This window comes from Stenella coeruleoalba (genome assembly GCF_951394435.1).
Source record: "Stenella coeruleoalba genome assembly, chromosome: X".
Taxonomy (NCBI): Eukaryota; Metazoa; Chordata; class Mammalia; order Artiodactyla; family Delphinidae; genus Stenella; species Stenella coeruleoalba.
The window spans coordinates 10,844,850-10,868,118 of record NC_137152.1 but is presented as its reverse complement, the minus strand read 5'-3'; the positions used below and the strand labels follow the sequence as shown (position 1 = coordinate 10,868,118).

Sequence of the window (23,269 nt, the reverse complement as noted above, 5' to 3'; positions counted from 1 at the left end):
GGTATCTCAGGCAGGGAAATGGAAAGCTTCCAGAAGAGTGCCCGGGCCCAGGACAATCCTAGCTGGCCTGCAGGCACCAAGTCGGCCGGCGTGCTGTCGCTGGTGTGGCTCCACGGCCCTTCCTCTAGGCTTTCAAGTCCTTGTACATATTCCGGTGTTTTACCTGGGAAGGGTGGGAACAGTTCAGCAGCAGCTGGCCTGGGGCTCAGCTCACGTTTACTCACAGACGCCTCGGCACGGTCCCCCAGCTTTGCAATGAGGACGCTCCTTGTGGGTGGGCTGCTGGCTTCATGGGAGACGATTCCCCACCTCTGACCAACTTCAGAATTGTTTACCACTGGAGCAAGTGCCCTGATAGGGTTTTCCTCTGTTTAACTGGTGGTTTCTGGGTTGTTTTTCTTTTTTTCTTTTTTGGTTCAAGGTAGGTTTTATTCCTCTTCTTTGTATTTATACATATGAGCATGGAAATAATTCATTCATATAAATACATCTATGGGAAGGGAAGAACTTTGTTTTCTGTTTTATTATTTTTTAAATTTTATTTAATTTTTAAATTTTATTTTTTTATACAGCAGGTTCTTATTGGTTATCTATTTTATACATATAAATGTATACATGTCAATCCCAACCTCCCAACTCATCCCACCACCACCCCACCACGGCTTTCCCCCTTGGTGTCCATACGTTTGTTCTCTACATCTGTGTCTCTATTTCTGCCCTGCAAACCGGTTCATCTGTAGCATTTTTCTAGGTTCCACATATATGCATTAATATACAATATTTGTTTTTCTCTTTCTGACTTACTTCACTCTGTATGACAGTCTCTGGATCCATCGACGTCTCTACAAATGACCCAATTTCATTCCTTTTTATGGATGAGTAATATTCCATTTTATATATGTACCACATCTTTATCCATTCGTCTGTCTCTGGGCATTTATGTTGCTTCCATTACCTGGCTATTGTAAACAGTGCTGCAATGAACATAGTGGTAAATGTGTCTTTTTGATTTATGGTTTTCTCTGGATATATGCCCAGTAGTGGGATTGCTGGATCATATGGTAATTCTAGTTTTAGGTTTTTAAGGAACCTCCATACTGTTCTCCATAGTGACTGTATCAATTTACATTCCCACCAATAGTGGAAGAGGGTTCCTTTTCTCCACACACTCTCCAGCATTTGTTGTTCGTAGATTTTCTGATGATGCCCATTCTAACAGGTGTGAAGTGATATCTCATTGTAGGTTTTTTTGCATTTCTGTAATAATTAGTGATGTTGAGCAGCTTTTCATGTGCGTCTTGGCCATCTCTGTGTCTTCTTAGAAGAAATGTCTATTTAGATCTTCTGCCCGTTTTTGTATTGGGTTGTTTGTTTTTTTAATACTGAGCTGCATGAGCTGTTTATATATATTGGAGATTAAACCTTTGTCCATTGATTCGTTTGCAAATATTTTCGCCTATTCTGAGGGTTGTCTTTTCGTCTTGTTTGTAGTTTCCTTTGCTTTGCAAAAGCTTTTATGTTTCATTAGGTCCCATTTGTTTAGTTTTCTTTTTTATTGCATTACTCTAGGCGGTGGATCAAAACAGATGTTGCTGTGATTTATGTCAGAGTATTCTTCCTGTTTCCTCTAAGAGTTTTATACTGTCCGGTCTTACATGAAGGTCTGTAATCCATTTTGAATTTATTTTTCTGTATGGTGTTAGGGAGTGTTCTATTTTCATTCTTTTACATGTAGCTGTCCATTTTTCCCAGCACCACTGATTGAAGAGACTGTCTTTACTCCATTGTATAGTCTTGTCTCCTTTGTCATAGATTAGTTGACCATAGGTGTGTAGGTTTATCTCTGGGCTTTCTTTTTTTATTTCCTTTTACACCTTTATTGGAGTATAATTGCTTTACAATGGAGTGTTAGTTTCTGCTGTATAACAAAGTGAATCAGCTATACATATACACATATCACCATATCCCCTTCTTCTTGCATCTCCCTCCCACCCTCCGTATCCCACCCCTTTAGGTGGTCACAAAGCACTGAGCTGATCTCCCTGTGCTATGTGGCTGCTTCCCAGTAGCTATTGATGTTACATTTGGTAACGTATTTATGTCCATGGCACTCTCTCACTTCGTCCCAGCTTACCCTTCCCTCTCCCCGTGTCCTCAAGTCCTTTCTCTACGTCTGTGTCCTTAATCCTGTCCTGCCCCTAGGTTTTTCATAAACATTTTTTTCCTTTAGATTCCATATATCTCTGTTAGCATACGGTATTTGTTTTTCTCTTTCTGACTTACTTCACTGTGTAGGACTGATTCTAAGTCCATCCACCTCACGACAAATACCTCAGTTTTGTTTCTTTTCATGGCTGAGTAATATTCCATTTTATATATGGGCCAGATCTTCTTTATCCATTCATCTGTCGATGGACACTTAGGTTGCTTCCATGTCCTGGCTATTGTAAATAGAGCTGCAATGAACATTGTTGTACATAACTCTTTTTGAATTATGGTTTTCTCAGGGTAAATGCCCAGTACTTGGATTGATGGGTCATATGGTACCTCTATTTTTAGTTTTTTAAGGAACCTCCATACTGTTCTCCCTAGTGGCTATATCGATTTACATTCCCACCAACAGTGCAAGAGCGTTCCCTTTTCTCCAGTAAATGCCTCTCCAGCATTTATTGTTTGTAGATGTTTTGATGATGGCCATTCTGACTGCTGGGAGGTGATACCTCACTGTAGTTTTGATTTGCATTTCTCTAATGATTAGTGATGTTCAGCATGCTTTCATGTGTTTGTTGGCAATCTGTATGTCTTCTTTGGAGAAATGTCTATTTAGGTCTTCTGCCCATTTTTGGATTGGGTTGTTTGTTTTTGTGATATTGAGCTACACGAGCTGCTTGTAAATTTTGGAGATTAATCTTTTGTCATTTGCTTCATTTGAAAACATTTTCTCCCATTCTGAGGGTTGTCTTTTCGTCTTGTTTATGTTTTCCTTTGCTGTGCAAAAGCTTTGAAGTTTCATTAGGTCCCATTTGTTTATTTTTGTTTTTATTTCCACTTCTCTAGGAGGTGGGTCAAAAAGGATCTTGCTGTGATTTATGTCATAGAGTGTTCTGCCTGTTTTCCTCTAATAATTTTATAGTGTCTGGTCTAACATTTAGATCTCTAATCCATTTTGAGTTTATTTTTGTGTATGATGTTATGGAGTGTTCTAATTTCATTCTTTTACGTGTAGTTGTCCAGTTTTCCCAGCACCACTTACTGAAGAGACTGTCTTTTCTTCATTGTATATCTTTGCCTCCTTTGTCATAGATGAGTTAGCATAGGTACGTAGGTTTATCTCTGGGCTTTCTATCTTGTTCAATTGATCTATATTTCTGTTTTTGTGCCAGTACCATATAGTCTTGATTAATGTAGCTTTGTAGTATAGTCTGAAGTCAGGAAGTCTGATTCCTCCAGCTCTTTTAATTTCCCTCAAGACTGCTTTGGCTATTCGGGGTCTTTTGTGTCTCCATACAAATTTTAAGATTTTTTTGTTCTAGTTCTGTAGAAAATGCCAGTGGTAATTTGATAGGGATTGCATTGAATCTGTAGCTTGCTTTGGGTACTATAGTCATTTTCACAATATTGATTCTTCCAACCCAAGAACATGGTATATCTCTCCATCTGTTTATATCATCTTTGATTTCTTTCAGCAGTGTCTTATAGTTTTCTGAGTGCAGGTCTTTTACCTCCTTACGTAGGTTCATTCTTATGTATTTTATTCTTTTTGTTGCAATGGTGAATGAGATTGTTTCCTTAATTTCTCTTTCTGATCTTTCATTGTTAGTGTATAGGAATGCAAGAGATTTCTGTGCATTAATTTTGTATCCTGCAACTTTATCAAATTCATTGATTAGCTCTAGTAGTTTTCTGGTGGCATCTTTAGGATTCACTATGTGTAGTATCGTGTCATTTGCAAACAGTGACAATTTTACTTCTTCTTTTCCAATTTGTATTCCTTTTATTTCTTTTTCTTCTCTGATTACTGTGTCTAGGACTTCCAAAACTATGTTGAGTAATAGTGGTGAGAGTGGACATCCTTGTCTTGTTCCTGATCTTAGAGGAAATGCTTTTAGTTTTTCACTATTGAGAATGATGTTTGCTGTGGGTTTGTCATATACTGCCTTTATTATGTTGAGGTAGATTCCCTCTATGCCCACTTTTTGGAGACTTTTAATCATAAATGGGTGTTGAATTTTGTCGAAAGCTTTTCCTGCATCTATTGGGATGATCATATTTTTATTCTACAATTTGTTAATATGGTGTATCACATTGATTGATTTGTGTATATTGAAGAATTCTTGCATCCCTGGGATAAACCCCACCTGATCATGGTGCATGATCCTTTTAATGTGTTGTTCAATTCTGTTTCCTAGTATTTTGTTGAGGATTTTTACATCTATATTAATCAGTGATATTGGTCTCTAGTTTTCTTTTTCTGTAGTATCTTTGTCTGGTTTTGGTATCAGGGTGATGGTGGCCTCATATAATGAGTTTGGGAGTGTTCCTTCCCCTGAAAAGTTCTGAAGAGTTTGAGAAGATTGGGTGTTAGCTCTTGTCTAAATGTTTGATAGAATTCACCTCTGATGCCATCTAGTTCTGGACTTTTGTTTGTTGGAAGATTTTTAATCACACTTTCAATTTCGTTACTTGTGATTGGTCTGTTCATATTTTCTATTTCTTCCCGGTTCAGTCTTGGAAGGTTATACCTTTCTAAGAATTTGTCCATTTCTTCCAGGTTGTCCATTTTATTGGCATAGAGTTGCTTGTAGAGGTCTCTTAGGATGCTTTGTATTTCTGTGGTGTCTGTTACAACTTCTCCTTTTTCATTTCTAATTTTATTGATTTGAGTCCTCTCCCTCTTTTACTTGAGTCTGGCTAAAGGTTTATCATTTTTGTTTATCTTCTCAAAGAACCAGCTTTTAGTTTTATTGATCTTTGCTATTGTTTTTATTTCATTTATTTCTGCTCTGATCTTTATGATTTCTTTCCTTCTATTAACTTTGGGTTTTGTTCTCTGTTCTCTAGTTCCTTTAGGTGTAGGGTTAGATTGTTTATTTGAGATTGTTCTGGTTTCTTGAGGTAGGCTTTTATTGCTATAAACTTCCCTCTTAGAACTGTTTTTGCTGCATCCCATAGGTTTTGGATCATCGTGTTTTTGTTGTCATTTGTCTCTAGGTAGTTTTTGATTTCCTCTTTGATTTCTTCAGTGATCTCTTGGTTATTTAGAAACGTATTGTTTAGCCTCCATGTGTTTGTTTTTTACGTTATTTTCCCTGTAATTGATTTCTAATCTCATAGCATTGTGGTCGGAACAGCTGCTTGACATGATTTCAGTTTTCTTAAATTTACTGAGGCTTTATTTGTGACCCAAGATGTGATCTATCCCGGAGAATGTTCCGTGTGCCATTGAGAAGAACTTGTAGTCTGCTGTTTTTGGATGGAATGTCCTATAAATATCCGTTAAATCTATCTGGTCTATTGTGTCATTTAAAGCTTGTGTTTCCTTATTAATTTTCTGTCTGGATGATCTCCATTGGTGTAAGTGAGGTGTTAAAGTCCCTTGCTATTATTGTGTTACTGTTGATTTCCTCTTTTATAGCTGTTAGCAGTTGCCTTATATATTGAGGTGTTCCTGTGTTGGGTACATATATATTTATAATTGTTATATCTTGGATTGATCCCTTGATCATTATGTAGTGTCCTTCCTTGTCTCTTGTAACATTCTTTATTTAAAATCTATTTTATCTGATATGAGTATTGCTACTCCAGCTTTCTTTTGATTTTCATTTGCATGGAATATATTTTTCCATCCCCTCACTTTCAGTCTGTATGTGTCCCTAGGTCTGAAATGGGTCTCTTGTAGACAGCATATATATGGGTCTTGTTTCTGTATCCATTCAGTGAGCCTGTGTCATTTGGTTGGAGCATTTAATCCATTCACGTTTAAGGTAATTATCAATATGTATGTTCCTATTATTATTTTCTTAATTGTTATGGGTTTGTCTTAGTGGGTCCTTTTCTTCTCTTGTGTTTCCCACTTAGAGAAGTTCCTTTAGCATTTGTTGTAGAGCTGGTTTGGTGGTGCTGAATTCTCTTAGCTTTTGCTTGTCTGTAAAGCTTTTGATTTCTCCATCAAATCTGAATGAGATACTTGCTGGGTGGAGTACTCTTGGTGGTAGGTTCTTCCCTTTCATCACGTTAAATTTATCATGCCACTCCCTTCTGGCTTGTAGATTTTCTGCTGAGAAATCAGCTGTTAACCTTATGGGAGTTCCGTTGTATGTTATTTGTCATTTTTCCCTTGTTGCTTTCAATAATTTTTCTTTGTCTTTAATTTTTTCAATTTGATTACTGTGTCTCAGCATTTTTCTCCTTTGGTTTATCCTGCCTGGGACTCTCTGCGCTTCGTGGACTTCGGTGGCTATTTCTTTTCCCATGCTAGGGAAGTTTTCAACTATAATCTCTTCAGATATTTTCTCGAGTCCTTTCTCTCCCTCTTCTCCATCTGGGACCCCTATAATGCGAATGTTGTTGTGTTTAATGTTGTCCCAGAGGTCTCTTCGGGTGTCTTCATTTATTTTCATTCTTTTTCTTTATTCTGTTCCATGGCAGTGATTTCCACCTTTCTGTCTTCCAGGTCACTTATCCGTTCTTCTGTCACAGTTATTCTGCTACTGATTCCTTCTAGTGTATTTTTCATTTCAGTTATTCTATTGTTCATCTCTGTTTGTTTGTTCTTTAATTCTTCTAGGTGTTTGTTCCTTAATTCTTCTAGGTCTTTGTTAAGCATTTCTTGCATCTTCTCGATCTTTGCCTCCATTATTTTTCTAAGGTCTTGGATCATCTTCACTATCATTATTCTGAATTCTTTTACTGGAAGGTTACCTATCCCCACTTCATTTCGTTGTTTTTCTGAGGATTTATCTTGTTCCTTGATCTGGTATAAAGTCCTCTGCCTTTTCATTTTCTCTATCTTTCTGTGAATGTGGTTTTCCTTCCACAGGCTGCAGAATTGTAGTTCTTCTTGCTTCTGCTGTCTGCTCTCCAGTGATTGAGTCTATCTGAGAGGCTTGTGCAAGCTTCCTTATGCGAGGGACTGGTGGTGGGTAGAGCTGGGTGTTGCTCTGGTGGGCAGAGCTTTAATCTGCTTGTCTGTGGATTAAATAAAAGTTTAATAAAAAGTTTAATCCGCTTGTCTGCTGAGGCATGGGGCTGGGTTCCCTCCCTGTTGGTTGTTTGGACTGAGGCGACCCAGCACTGGAGCCTACCTTGCTCTTGGTGAGGCTAATGGTGGACTCTGGGAGAGTTCACGCCAAGGAGTATTTCCCAGAACTTCTGCTGTCAGTGTCGTTGTCCCCATGGTGAGCCGCAGCCACACCCCACCTCTGCAGGAGACCCTCTAAAACTAGCAGCTAGGTATGATCATTCACCTACGGGGTGACTGCTCCTTCCCCTGGGTCCTGATGTGCACACTACTTTGTGTGTGTCCTCCAAGAGTGGAGTCTCTGTTGAGACTCTGAGTCTCTGAGTGCAGTTGAGACTCTGAGTGGAGTCGCACAGACTCTGGGTCCTGTGAAGCTTCGATGTTTTGTGGTTCTAGAAATCCTATAGGAGACGGTCCACAGCAGGTGAAGCTAATGCTGTCATAGAGGTGGTGAAGCCAAAGATCTGCAGTTCCGACTAGAGGTGCTGATGTACAAACAGGACAAAATCATCTCATGTGAATGTAGTTCAGGCACGTTTAAAATGAATGCAGTCATGTTAATGCCTAACATCTTCTATCTTGTGCCTCTCCTCAAGGACCCTCTCCTCAGTTCCTGAGGCTCCTGTAAGTCATGTACAGGGGAATGGAGAGTGGGCTCTGTCCAGTCTGAGCCCTGAGTTACCCTGTGTGTATCTTAGGATACTTTGTATTTCTGTGGTGGCTCTTGTAACATCATCTCTTTCAGTTCTGATTTATTTGGGCCCTCTCTTTTAAGAAAAGTACTATTGTTGTCTTTTATTCTTTACAGAAGTTTAATAAGTGTTTGATCTACTACCCTTACTCTATGTATACTTTTTGCCGTGAGATTTTTACTTTTGTTTGTTTTCTTGTTACTGTCAATAATTAGTGAGAATTCTTTTAAGCTACCTTCAACATTGCTTATAAAGCTGCTTTATTAGTGATGACAGAGTTTTAATGGAAGTCGTGTTCTGGTTGTAAACTAGAATGCAACGTGTCAGCAAAAAGCCCCTAAGTGTATGTCTCATTACTTCTTGTTCTTTTTTTTTTCCTTTTTTTCTCTCTTTTTTTCTTGTTCTTTTTTTAATTTTTATTTTTTATCAGAGCAAATTTGATTAAAATGTTTTGTTTGTTCTAGGTGTGTAAGATGTGGTTCTTTTACACATATACATGTATCTATACTTCTTCAGATCGTTTTCTCATGTAGCTTGTGACACAATGTTGAGTAGTCTTCTCTTGGTATTCCGTAGGTCTTTGGTGATTATATATTTCACATGTGTTTCTATATCTATGTTAACCCCAATATCCTAATGTATCCAGTCCTCACACCTTTCCATTTGGTGAACCATAACTTTGTTTAATGAATCTGTGATTGCCTTTCTCTGTGGAAATATCTTCATTGGTATCAATTTTTAGCTAACACCTATAAGTGATATTATAGGATATGTGTCTTTTGCTGTCTGACTTAGTACAATTTGCCTGATTACCTCTAGAATCATCTACGGTGCTGCAAATGGCATTGTTTCATTTTTTTCCCTAGATAATATTCCATCTGTACATGTACCAGTTCTTCTTTGTCCACTCACCTGTTGATGGACTTTTTGGTTGCCTCCATGTCTTGGCTATTGTAATACTGCTGCACTGCACATTTGCCTGCCTGTGTCTTTACAATTCTGTCTTCTTATGTTATAGGCCCAGGAGTGGGCATCCTGTATCATATGGTATCTCGGGGTTTACCGTTTAAATGCACCACGATTCTGTGCTCATTATTGGCTCTTTCCAGGTTACATCCCACTTAAAGTTGAGGGTATGCATTTCTCCACAACACCTTCAGCATTTATTTATTTATTTATTTTTAATATCTTTATTGAAGTATAATTGCTTTACAATGGTGTGCTAGCTTGTGCTTTACAACAAAATGAATCAGTTATACATATACATATGTTCCCATATCACTTCCCTCTTGCGTCTCCCTCCCTCTCACCCTCCCTCCCCTCCAGGCGGTCACAAAGCACCGAGCTGATCTCCCTGTGCCATGCTGCTGCTTCCCACTAGCTATCTACCTTACGTTTGGTAGTGTATATATGTCCATGCCTCTCTCTCCCTTTGTCACAGCTTACCCTTCCCCCTCCCCATATCCTCAAGTCCATTCTCTAGTAGGTCTCTGTCTTTATTCCTGTTTTACCCCTAGGTTCTTCATGACATTTTTTTCCCTTAAATTCCAGGTATATGTGTTAGCATACGGTATTTGTCTCTCTCTTTCTGACTTACTTCACTGTGTATGACAGACTCTAGGTCTATCCACCTCATTACAAATAGCTCAATTTCGTTTCTTTTTATGGCTTCAGCATTTATTGTTTGTAGTTTTCTTGCTGATGGATATTCTGACTGGTGTGAGCTGATACCTCTTTGTGGTTGAATTTGCATATGACTCATAATCCTTTGAAATTGAGCTTTAAGTCATGTCCTTTTTATTTTTCAAACTGTGATTACAGCTTAGCTCTTCAAAGTGTTTTCTAAAGTATGTGTTACATTTTGAAATTTATTGGCCATTACCTCCCTCAAAACATTTTGAGGGCAGGTTTCATTTACAGCCCTGCAGTACTTGTTCACATGAAGTGACCATTAGCACAGGCTTTAAAGCTGCTTTTGCAGGTAACGGCCAGATTGCGGCAGCCTTTCTTTGTTCCCCATGCTGGTACTAGGGAAACAGAGCTTCCGGCCGGTGGTCTTCCTCGGTTATAAATTAGAGTGGAATGTGCCCGGATAAACCCCCAAAGGCTGATGTCTCCTTACTTTTGTTTGTTTTTTTAATTTAATTTATATTTTTATCGGAGTAATATTCCATTTTGTATATGGACCACTTCTTGGTGCATTGCTCTGTTGAGGGACATTTTCGTTGCTTCCAAGTGTTGGCTATATTAAATATTGCTGGAGTGCAAGATTGCCAGCTTGTGACTTTTTGATTCTCATTTTCTCAGGTGATAGTCCCAGCAGTGGGTATGACTGATTGACTAGTAGCTCAATGTTTACCTTTTCAAAGCACCTCCATTGTGTTTTCATTAGTGGCTCTTACCATGTCTCCCTTAGAGCCGAGGGTACGAACTTCTCCACAATCCCTTCAGCATTTATAGTTTGCAGCATTTTTGCTAATGGCCAATCTGACTGCTGTGACCTGATAGGTTTTTGTAATTTGGGTTTGCATGACTTTAAAAATTCCTAAAATTCATCATTTTCCACGCCTTTTTCCTTTCTGTTAAAAATCAAGTGTGAGGGCTTCCCTGGTGGCGCAGTGGTTGAGAATCTGCCTGCCAATGCAGGGGACACGGGTTCGAGCCCTGGTCTGGGAAGATCTCACATACCGTGGAGCAACTAGCCCCGTGAGCCATAATTACTGAGCCTGCGCGTCTGGAGCCTGTGCTCCGCAACAAGAGAGGCCGCGATAGTGAGAGGCCCGCGCCCCGCGATGAGGAGTGGCCCCCACTTGCTGCAACTGGAGAAAGCCTTGCACAGAAACGAAGAGCCAACAAAGCCATAAATAAATAAATAAATAAAATTAAAAAAAAACAAGTGTGAGTACAATCTATCTCTTGAAGCTGTCTTCTTGGAAGGTTGCCCTCTTTTGAATTTTTGGTGGATATTCGACCCCAGGATTTTTTTGGAGGGCAGATGTCATTACAGAACTGCAAGTTTGGTGAATATTTAGTGACCATTAGCACTGGGTTTAAAGCCGCTGTTGTGGGAAACGGCCACAAGGAGGCAGCATTTGTCCTTTCCCAAATCTGGGTACTAGGGCAGCAGAGCCTTTCTGGAAGTCGTGGTCCTAGGTTTTAAGTTAGAATGGAATGTGCCAGGAGGAACGCCCATAAGTTTATGTCTCATTACATCTTGGTTTTTAAAATTTATTTAATCGGGGTAATGATTAGATATTGTTTGTCCAGATGTACACAATCTGGTTCATTTGTACAATATATATGTCTATTCATGTTCAGATCCTCTTCCCATGTAAAATATTACAGTGTTCCGTAGACCTCCCTTGCTATATGGTCCGTCTTTTTGATATATGTTTATTATATGTATTTGTATACGTACGGTAACGTTAATCTTAATTTATCCATTCTGCCCACCTTTCCTTTTAGATAAGCATACTTAATTTCTAAGTCTGTGAGTGTCTTTCTCTGTGGAAATATGCTCATTTGTGTTAGTTATTAGATAACGCCTATAAGTGATATCATAGGATATAGGTCTTTTGCTTTCTGACTTACCTCATATTCTGTGATTATCTCCAAGCTCATCTATGGCGCCTCAAATAGCAGTGTTTCATTGTTTTCCATGGCTAATATTCTATTGTGAACGTGGACCACTTCTTCTTCATCCATACATCTGTTGATGGACATTTTGGTGGCTTCACTGTCTTGGCTGTTGTGAATAAGGCTGCAGTGCAGCTTTTGCAGCCCGCGTCTTCTCGATTCTGGTCTTCTCAGGTGAGAGGCCCAGTGGTGTGACTGCTGCATCGAATGGTACCTCAACTTTTACTTTTAATCGTAGCTCCTTTCTGTTCTCATTATTGGCTCTTACCACGTTACATCTCACCAGCAGCTAGAGGGTACACAGTTCTCTAAAACCCCTTCAGAATTTATTGTTTGTAGACCTTTTGCTGATGGTCAGTCGACTGGTGTGAGTTGAAACCTTTTTGTACATTAGATTTGCATGAGTCTAATAATTCCTGAGGTTGAGCTTTCACCCATTTTCCTTTTTTTAAACAAGAGAGTGAGTCAAACTTACCTCTTCATACTATCGTCTTGAAAAATTTGCCAGTTTTGAATTTTATTGTCCATTCCCTACCTCAGCACAGTTGTTTAGGGCAGGTGTCCTTTGCAGCCCTGAGTCCTTGTGAATGTTAAGAGAACATTAGCTGTGGGCTTAACGCCGCTCTTGCGGAAAACGGCCACAAGGCAGCAGAATTTGTACATTTCCAACTCTGGGTTTTTGGGCAGCAGAGCCTTCCTGGAAATCGTGTTAGTAGGCTGCAAATTAGAGTGGAATGTGCCAGAGCACATCCCCAAGAGCTTATATCTCCTTACTTCTTGTTTGTTTTATAAATGTAATTTTTATTAATTATCAGAGCAAACTTGATAAAAATATTTTGTTTCTCCTAGGTGTACAGAATCTGGTTCATTATATCAATGTATCTGTCATTTATCTTTGCATTCTTTACCGTGTAGGTTATTACAGAGTGTTGCCTAGACCTCTCTTGGTATTCCATAGGTATTTTGTGATTATATATTTCATATGTATTAGTACATGTCTGTTAACCCTCATATCCTAATTCACACATTCCTTACACTTTTCCATTTGGTTAAACATAATTTTTTTTTCTTAATCCATGCTTTTCCTTCTCTTGGAAATAAGTTCATGAGTATCAACTTTTAGGTAACACCTAGAAGTGATGTCATAGGATATCTGTCTTTCACTTTCTTTCTTTAATTTGAGTGATTATCTCTAGGTCCTTATATGGTGGTGCAAACGGCACTGTTTCATTGTTTTCCATGGCTTATATTCCATTGTTTACATGGACCACTTCCTCTTTGTGCATTTTTCTGTTGATGGACATTTTGGTTTCTTCCAAGTCTTGGCTATGTTAAATATTCCTGCAGTGCAGGATTGCCAGCCTGTGTCTTTTCCATTCTGCTCTGCTCAGGTGATAGGCACATCAAGGGACCTACCAGATCACATGGTAGCTCAATTTTTACCCTTAAACGCGCCTCCATTATGTTCTCACTACTGGCTGTTACCAGTTTACATCCCCCCAGCAGCTGGAGTGTGGGACGCCGCCAGGAAGGAGCTGGATTCTTGGTCCAGAGGAAGGCGAAGTTACATTGTTGCATTTTGCTTGCACTACCCGGGAGTGCCACGTAAGGCGCCACGCGTGCATCCCGTGGATTGTAGGCGTAGCAATATATTGTCACATGTACTGACACACACCAATCCAGGGCTGTTGTGTGGACCTTCTGGCCAGTATAAAGCCTGCCATATTCTGCTGCGTAGGGTCTTCCTTCCATCTTTCTTCAACTAAGCTGTGCTCCAATAAAGTGTGATACGAGAAGAATCTTGCGTGTGGTGACTCGTCATTCTGCTGGTCAGAAGCGGCTCGCCGCAAGTGGTGCCGAAACCCGGGAACTTCGTTGCACCCTGCATGGAGGACCGATTCAGAACTCGACACACGGAGTGAACCGGTAATCTTGCCGGTAAGTAGCTTCTGTGCCTTGCACTATCTTGTTGTGTGTAATGGTGTTAATCTTTTAGTGAAGGTCAGTAAAAGTACATGATGGGGAATACTCCTGTTAACCCCACGGCAAATTTTTATGAGCCGATACAGCTACTTCTACGGGATCGGGGGTTGATGTTATCTCACAAGACTATTGGCCGTTTACTGAATGATATAGATCAAGCAGCGCCATGGTTTAGAGTTTCAGGTACTTTGACAATCCCTTCATGGGAGAAATTAGGAAAGGATTTGCACCGTTTTCATGAGGAGGGTAAGCTGTGCTGTGGGACTTTCCCTTTGTGGAATTTAGTTAGATCTTGTTTGAAGGAGGGAAAGTGTACAGACATAGTGAAACAAGCGACGCAAGTTTTGCGGTCATATCAAGATAGTGCTTCTGAAGCAGGCAGTCATAAAGCTACAGATGATAGGCCTACAAAAAAAGAATTAGTAGATAATAACGAGAAAGTGTGTGTTAAGAAAAAGTTAAAATCTAAACAACCAGACGCCCAAGAGACTGGGCGAAAAACATTGTATCCACTATTGTCTGGCTTGCAAGCCATGTATTTATCAGAGGATGAGGAGCTGGATCCTGCTGACGCTGCAGAGTTGGCAGAAGCTGCTGCAAAATATGAGGAGGAGCAATGTGGCCCTTTTGGGGCTTTGTCCCCTGCCTTAGGGAGTGCTGCTCAACCTAGGTGTTCTGCGCCTTCCATTCCTCCCCCGAAAAGTACTTTTATTCCCCGCGAGGCTTGGTACCAAGTTCCTTTTTCTTCTTTGTCCAATGCATTTCCAGTATTTGAAGACCCGGCTACACGCCAGCGATATTATGATATGATAGATCATAAATTAATTAGAGATCTTGCAGAAGCTTCCAAACGAGATGACATTTCTGCTAATTATACCATTATGCTTTTGCAACGGCTTACAAGGAATGCCTTGACCCCTACTGACTGGCAAGATATTGCTCGTGCGTGTTTAACGATGGGGCAATATTTAGACTGGAAGTCCATTGTTTCTGATTTGGCTCACAGTCAAGCAAGAGAAAATGCTGCAAATGGGCAGCCTGCCTAGAATGTAGATATGTTACTAGGCCAAGGACAGTAGATAAATAACCAGACTGTGTTCCCTGTACAAGTTTATAATCAAATAAATGAGATTAATATGCGTGCTTGGCGAGCCCTCCCAAATAAAGGAAAAGTGTCAGGAAATTTAACAAAAATAATACAGGGAGGCACAGAGCCATTTTCTGATTTTGTAGCCCGGATGATAGAAGCGGCAGGAAGAATTTTTGGTAATGTGAATGAGGCGATGCCTCTAGTAAAACAACTTGTTTATGAACAATGTACAAAAAAATGCCGCCGAGCCATTACACCTTTTAAAGAAAAGGATATTAAAGTATGAATACAGTTCATGCTAAGAGTCGAGTACTCCCAATTTTATATGCTAGTGATTGCTCTATGTATACTCCTTGTATAGATCCACAGAATATGGATTGGATATCATATAATGGCAGTTCTGTTAAAATTAATAGAACCCTTTGTTTTAGTTGAGATTTAAATGTAAGCTGTATAGGTTTGTTATAGAAAAGACTTGTTGCCTGGGATAATCCATTAAAACATAATCAAATGCCGTTTAATATGCTATCTGAAGCCTTATCCAAAATATCCTTAGGTGCTCAATCTGGCTCAGGTGATGGAGCAAATGGCTCAAAGTTAATGAATGTGACTACTTTATTATTTTATCATGATGGAGTGATTCCTGTAAGAAATAAAAAAGTTAATCAAACCAGGGGAAATAACACGTTAAATTTTTTATCCTGTGTTCCAAATGTTAGGTACCCTCCGGTATTTACATCTTGTGCTGGTAAAGATTTTGCATCGTTGCAAGTTGCCCATGGTTTTCGATTATCATTTAATATAAAGTCTTTTGCGGGCAAAAAAGAATGTAATGCTCCTAATGTTACCTGGTATTCTGAAGGGTGGCCGTTTTATTCTTGGGTTGTGACTAATGATGCTGGCGCTAGCATGGATCTTTCTGCGTTGGCCATGATTCATTCTAGTAATGGCACCTTGTATAATGTAAGCGAGAAAATTAAATTAGCTAATTTAAAGGTAGCTAATAAAAGTCAAATATATAAATTGAAAATACGTAATATACTAAATTCTTTGCATAATTATTCCAAGCCTGCAGCTGTGATATGTGTACAACCCCCTTTTATGTTTTTATTGTCTAATGATACAGAAGGATGTAATAAGGGCGTTTCTTGCTGGATTTCACAATGTTGGAATAAAACAATCGTGCAGACTGCTGTAGTACTACGTATACCTACATTTGTTCCCATTCCAGTTAAGGCAGATCCCGCTACTTTTCCATTAGTTAATTTGGTAAAGCAGCGGCGGGATTTTGAGATTACTGCTGCACTTATAATTGCCTTAACTGCTTCTGTGACGGCGGCCGCCACTGCTGCTGCAGCAATGGTGAATCAGGTACAATCAGCTGCTATAATTAACGATATAGTAAAGCAAACGTCGCTAACATTAGAAAATCAGAATCGTTTTAATACACATCTGCATGCTGACATTTTATCTTTAAATCAACGGATGGATTTGCTGGAAGATGCCTTTGAAGAATTGTATGATATGCTTCAGCTTGGTTGTGTTGCTAAATTTAATCATCTTTGTGTTACTCCCTATAAAATTATAGGACGCTTGAACCAAAGTAAATTGATTGGAGAATATTTAAAAGGAAATTGGTCCGAAGAAGCAGAGAGACTGCTATTTGAACAACGATTACAGATTATTCATCTTAATACTACTGAGTTACACCCTGTCTCTTTTGGGAATTTCGCTTCATGGCTATCCTCTACTTTTCTTTTCTTTAAAGAATGGGTAGGCATGGGGGCTTTTGGCATCCTTTGTGCAGTGGGGATTGCACTATGCCTATGGTTGGTGTGTCGTCTGAAACGTAAGTCACACACACAGAAGATCATGTTGATGCAAGCCTTGGTGGCCATTAAAAACGGCCAGCCTGCCGGTGCCTAGATCTCCCTGCTAAACAAGTCCTAATGGTTGCCCCTACACAGGATGGCCATGAGCCATTGCACTCCTAGTGGGAGCCTCTGCGAAATCAGCCCTTGCACCCCGCGCTGTAAGCAACATTGCACTATGGGAGGGTGATTTCTGCCGCCCATGACAATAGCCCTTGAACAGCCATGTCCCCTTGGGGGCAAAACTTGTACGGGCGACCGTCGTGTGGTCTAAGGACTTAAACAAAAAGGGGGAGATGTGGGACGCCGCCAGGAAGGAGCTGGATTCTTGGTCCAGAGGAAGGCGAAGTTACATTGTTGCATTTTGCTTGCACTACCCGGGAGTGCCACGTAAGGCGCCACGCGTGCATCCCGTGGATTGTAGGCGTAGCAATATATTGTCACATGTACTGACACACACCAATCCAGGGCTGTTGTGTGGACCTTCTGGCCAGTATAAAGCCTGCCATATTCTGCTGCGTAGGGTCTTCCTTCCATCTTTCTTCAACTAAGCTGTGCTCCAATAAAGTGTGATACGAGAAGAATCTTGCGTGTGGTGACTCGTCATTCTGCTGGTCAGAAGCGGCTCGCCGCACTGGAGGGTACACAGTTCTCTGAAACCCCTTCAGCATTTATTCTTTGTAGACTTTTTGCTGAAGAACATTCTGACGGCTGTGAGGTGAACATTTCTGTAATTGGATTTGCATGGCTTTATTCATTGCTGATGTTGCGCATTTTTCAATTCCCTTTTATTTTAAAGAGAAAAAAAAGAAAAGACAAAATGTGCGTAAAATATGCCTCTTGACATTGTCTTCTTGAAATGTTGACGTCTTTTGAATTTTCTGGTCGATTACGACCCCAGGACATTTTTGAGGCCCGGTGTCCTTTACAGTGCTGCACATATTTCGAATATTAAGTGACCATTACCTCTTGGTTTAGAGCTGCTGTTGTGTGAAACAGTCACAAGGCGGCAGCATTTCTCCTTTACCAAATCTGGTTACCAGGGCAACAGAGCCTTAATGGAAGTCCTGTTCTAGGTTGAAAATTAGAATGGGATGTGCCAGGAAAAATTCCTTTCAGTTTATGTCTCATTATTTCTTGTTCATATTTTTAATTTAATTTTTATTTTTTATCGCAGCAAATTTGATTACGTTTTTTTTTTTTTTGTTCTAGGTGTGCAAGATGTGGTTCTTTCACACACATACATATATCTATTCTTCTTCAGAACCTTTTCCCAGGTAGGTTATGACACAATGTTGAGTAGTCTTCTCTTGGTATTCCGTAGGTCTTTGGTGATTATATATTTCACATGTGTTTCTATATCTATGTTAACCCCAATATCGTAATGTATCCAATCCTCACACCTTTCGATTTGGGGAACCATAAGTTTGTTCAATGAATCTGTGATTGCCTTTCTCTGTGGAAATATCTTCATTGTTATCAATTTTCAGGTAACACCTATAAGTGATATACGTTAGGTGTCTTTCACTTTCTCACTTACTACAAGTTGCATGGTTACCTCTAGACTCATCTATGGTGCTGCAAATGGCATTGTTTCATTTTTTTCCCGAGCTAATATTCCATCTCTACATGTAACAGTTCCTCTTTGTCCACTCATCTGTTGATGGACTTTTGGTTGCTTCCATGTCTTGGCTATTGTAATACTGCTGCAGTGCAGATTTCCTGCCTGTGTCTTTCCAATTCTGTCTTCTTATGTTATAGGCCCAGGAGTGGGCCTGCTGGATCATATAGTAGCTCAATGTTTACCTTTTAAAGGCACCTCCACCCTGTTCCCATTAGTGACTCTTACCAGGTTACGTCCCACTTCAAATTAAGGGTATGCATTTCTCCACAACCTCTTCAGCATTGATCATTTGTAGTTTCTTTCCTGATGGTTATTCTGAATGGTGTGAGCTGATACCTCTGTGTGGTTGGATTTGCATGTGTCTCATAATCCTTTGAAATTGAGCTTTCAGGCATGTCCTTTTATTTTTCAAACGGTTATTACAGCTTAGTTCTTCAAATGGTTTTCTTGAAATATGTGCCACATTTTGAAATACTTTGGCCTTTACCTCCCGCAAGACATGATGAAGGCAGGTTTCCTTTACAGCCCTGCAGGACTTGTTCATATGAAGTGACAATTAGCATAGGTTTTAAAGCTGCTTTTTCAGATAATGGCCAGAGGGTGGAGCATTTCATAATTCTATGAAACGTAACTGAACACACAATATATATTTTTTCTTTTAAATTTCCATTGTTACTTTTTTAAAGTACAATTATAATTGAAGTTCTTTGTAACAAGTGAAATTTAAAAAATTAAAGGAAAAGATAATATTTTACCACTTGCCATCCTTTCCCATTTACTGAACCGACCAGCATAATGTGTAGATTTCTCATTTTATCCAGGTGTTCTATACATCTGGAATATCATGCTTCTCACTGTAGAAAAACAGATTTAGCTCTCACACTTTTTATAGGCTACATAACAGTCCATAGAACAAAAGTACCAACTATTTCAGACTTAGCTTTTTGAGGGACACTCAGGTTACTTTCTGTTTTATTTTGTTGTTCTTTTTTTTTGGGGGGGGGTAGGAGTTTATTATTTATTTATTTATTTTTGTTGTGTTGGGTCTGAGTTTCCGTGTGAGGGCTTTCTCTAGTTGTGGCAAGCGGGGGGCCACTCTTGATCTCGGTGCGCGGGCCTCTCACTATTGCGGCCTCTCTTGTTGCAGAGCACAGGCTCCAGATGCGAGGGCTCACTGGTTGTGGCTTATGGGCCTAGTTGCTCCATGGCATGTGGGATCCTCCCAGACCAGGGCTCGAACCTGTGTCCCCTGCATTAGCAGGCAGATTCTAACCACCGCACCACCAGCGAAGCCCTCTATTTTGTTGTTCTGCTAGTTTGTTTTAACCCAAGAAAATATTTTTTTAAATACAAAAAAAACAAAATTAAGCTAGGGGTAAGGATTAGGGTTTAGGGTAAGGTTTAGGGTTAGGGTACGGGTTAGGATTATTGTACGGCTTAGAGTATGGTTTAGGGCTATGGTTATGGTACGGGTTAGTGTTAGGGTACAGTTTAGGGTATGGCTATGGTTTAGTGTTAGGGTACGGGTTAAGGTATGGGTTAGTGTTAGGGTATGGGTTAGGATTCAGGTACGGTTTACGTTCAGGGTTATGGTTAGGTTTAGTGTATGGGTTAGTGTTAGGTACGGGTTAGGGTTAGGTTTAGTGTTAAGGAAGGGGTACAGTTTAGGGTACAGGATAGGGAACAACAAAGGGTTAGGGTTAGGGTACGTGTTAGGGTACAGTTTAGTGTTAGTGTACGGGTTAGGATTAGGGTACGGTTTAGGGTAAGGTTTAGGGTTAGGGTTAGGGGACGGGTATGGTTTGGGGTACAGTTTAGGGTATGACCACGGGTTAGGAGTAGGGTAAGTGTTAGAGTACGGTTTAGTGTTAGTATACAGGTTAGGATTATGGTACGGGGTAGTGTAAGGGTTAGGGTTAGGGAATGGGTACGGATTAGGTTGCAGGTTAGGGTATGACAACGGGTTAGGGTTAGGGTATGTGTTAGTGTATGGGTTAGGATTAGGGTACGGGTTAGGTTATGGGTTAATGTTAGGGGATGGGTTAGGATTAGGGTACGGGTTATGGTACGGTTTAGGGAAAGGGTTAGGATACGGGGTAGGGTTAGGATAAAGTTTAGTGTATGGCTATGTGTTACTGTTAGGGTACATGTTAGCGTACGGGTTAGTGTTCGTGTACAGCTTAGGGTAAGGGTTAGGGTTAGGGAACGGGTACGGTCTCAGGTACAGGTTAGGGTACGGTAGCGGGATAGGGTTAGGGTACGTGTTAGGATGAGACTTCTTTGTAGTGCAGATTTGAATTTCCCGCTTGCTTGGTTGGCCAAAAAGTGTGTATGCATTTTATCCTGAATATACTCAGGAAAAAACGCATACGCCCTTTTTGGCCAAGTGCATCGCTGCCAAACGATGTGCCAAACAGGAGGTTACAAGCACTGACTCTCCAAGTGGGGAGATTGTTAGTAAAGCGTCTGGAATGGCGAACCCGAGTACCAGAGGACGAATAATGAGATGCGTTTTAGAAACCTTGCCCGATCACACTGTGGACCATCCTCTGGGTTTCCCACGCATGTTTTAGCTGTAGGAAGAATCCCTTAAACCTGGAGGGTTGGGACCCATGGAATGGGTAGCACGCAGTACTACTTCAAAGGGTCTGCATTTGCTCACCGAACCTCACCAATCCTCACAGCCCCAAGTGTCCAGCCTTATGCCTCACTCAGCTGTGGGTGTAGATGTGGTAAATCCAGGTTTCATCACAAGCCCTGAACGAGTTATTTAAGAATTTCTCTCTCTTTCACTTTCTTTGTGTTTTGATTTTGAAATTTATTTTTATAATGGGGTTTAGCTGATTTTCACTGCTGTGTTTATGCGTCTGTACACACACGTGATTCTCTTACGGAGACATATAAATACATAGGTTTTAAGATTCTTACTAGTCAGATATATTCCTCTGCGGTGAATAGGGGGTGTTGAGTCCACTTCGTTGAGCAAGGAGTATATCTTGTCTATTACTGGCTTATGGAACGGTATCTCTGCTAATTTCAATCTCTGGATTTATGCAGCACCCCAACTCACCTTTCCCCTTAAGCAAGCATAAGTTGGTTTTCTAAATGTGAGACTCTGTTCTGTTTTGTAATTCAGTTTATGTGTAGCCAAGTTTACATTCCCTCTATAAGTGTTATCTTATGACTAGTTTCTTTTTCTGTGTGACTTATTTCACTCAGAATCATCGAACCTAAATCCACTCATTATGCTGCTACGGGCCTGATGACATTGATTTCATTGCGGAGTGATATTCCATTGTATGTAAGTACCACAACTTCTTTATCCATTTTTCTCTTTCTGGGATATTTAAGTTGTTCCGTTGTCGAGGTTCTTGTAAACACAGCAGCCCTAAACTTTGGGGTGGCTGTGTCTTTTTTATTTTAATTTCCCTAAGCTATAGGACCATAAGTGGAAGTGCCCGAGTCTCTGTAGCTTTGTTTTTTAGATGTTTCAGGAAACACCATACACTTCTCCAGAGTGGCTGTTGGCCATTTACATCCCGCCCATCAGCATAACAAGGCTCCCAGTTCTCCATGGCCTGTCCTGCCTTTCTGGATTTTACACTTTTTTCAGATGGCCCATTTGACCGGTGGGAAGTGAAACTTCATTGTAGTGCGGATTTCCATTGCACGCTTCCCTGGTTGGCAAAAAAGGCCGTATGCGTTTTTTCCTGGATATATTCAGGAAAAAACGCATATGCATTTTTTGGCCAAGTGCATCATTGTCGAAGTTCTGCCGCTTTTCATATGCTTTAAATGCAATTCCAATCTACCTCCTGAAATCTGTTTCCTGCAATTGTGCCTTGCTTTCAAGTCCTCTTCGCAGCCTTACCTCAATATATTTTTGGACAATAGTTGTCCTTTATAACTCTGCAGGTTTGTGAATTGCAGTGACCCTGAGCTCCTTTTTCCAACTCGCTTTTTTGTGAGCTGGACGCAAAACGGCAGGATTGCTTCAGGCCCTAATCTGGTTCCGGCGTGGCACGCTGAGCCTTTGGTTAATTCTTCTTCTTGGTGGGAAATTAGAGTGAAATGTGCCCGTCCAAACAACTACAGCTAGTCTCTCATTGGTTCTCCCTATTCCCGTTCATCCTCCGCAGAAATTGCAGAGTGTGCCAAACAGGAGGTTACAAGCACTGACTCTCCAAGTGGGGAGATTGTTAGTAAAGCGTCTGGAATGGCGAACCTGAGTACCAGAGGACGAATAATGAGATGCGTTTTAGAAACCTTGCCCGATCACACTGTGGACCATCCTCTGGGTTTCCCACGCATGTTTTAGCTGTAGGAAGAATCCCTTAAACCTGGAGGGTTGGGACCCATGGAATGGGTAACATGCAGGATTACTTCAAAGGGTCTGCATTTGCTCACCGAACCTCACCAATTCTCTCAGCCCCAAGTGTCCAGCCTTATGTCTCACCCAGCTGTGGGTGTAGATGTGGTAAATCCAGGTTTCATCACAAGCCTGAACAAATTATTTAAGAATTTCTCTCTCTTTCACTGTCTTTCTGTTTTGTTTTTGAAGTTTATTTTTATAATGGGGTTGAGCTAATTTTCACTGCTGTGTTTATGCGTCTGTACACACACTTGATTCTCTTACGGAGACATATAAATACATAGATTTTAAGATTCTTACTAGTCAGATATATTCCTCTGCGGTGAATAGGGGGTGTTGAGTCCACTTCGCTGAGCAAGGAGTAGGTCTTGTCTATTACATATTTGGCTTATGGAACGGTATCTGTGCTCATTTCAATCTCTGGATTTATGCAGCACCCCAACTCACCTTTCCCCTTAAGCAAACATGTTTGTTTTCTAAATGTGAGACTCTGTTCTGTTTTGTAATTCAGTTCATGTGTAGCCAAGTTTACGTTCCCTCTATAAGTGATATCTTATGATAAGTTTCTTTATCTGTGTGACTTATTTCCTTAGAATCATCGTACCTAAATCCACTCATTATGCTCCTACGGGCCTGATGATATTGATTTCATTGCTGAGTGATATTCCATTGTACATAAGTACCACAACTTCTTTATCCATTTTCCTCTTTCTGGGATATTTAAATTGTACCGTAGTCGAGGTTCTTGTAAACACAGCAGC

At 40.3% G+C, this 23,269-nt stretch overlaps 1 long non-coding RNA gene across 2 annotated transcripts in view; it reads left to right on the top strand.

Annotated features, from left to right (window-relative positions):
* LOC307180946 overlaps window positions 1–22,950 on the top strand; it is an 80,273-nt gene extending 57,323 nt beyond the window's left edge. For both annotated transcript variants that reach the window (XR_013825830.1, XR_013825831.1), the window contains one exon: window positions 21,356–22,950. This is a non-coding gene — a long non-coding RNA (uncharacterized lncRNA). The remainder of the gene's footprint in view (window positions 1–21,355) is intronic.
* The last annotated feature ends 319 nt before the right edge of the window (window positions 22,951–23,269 follow it).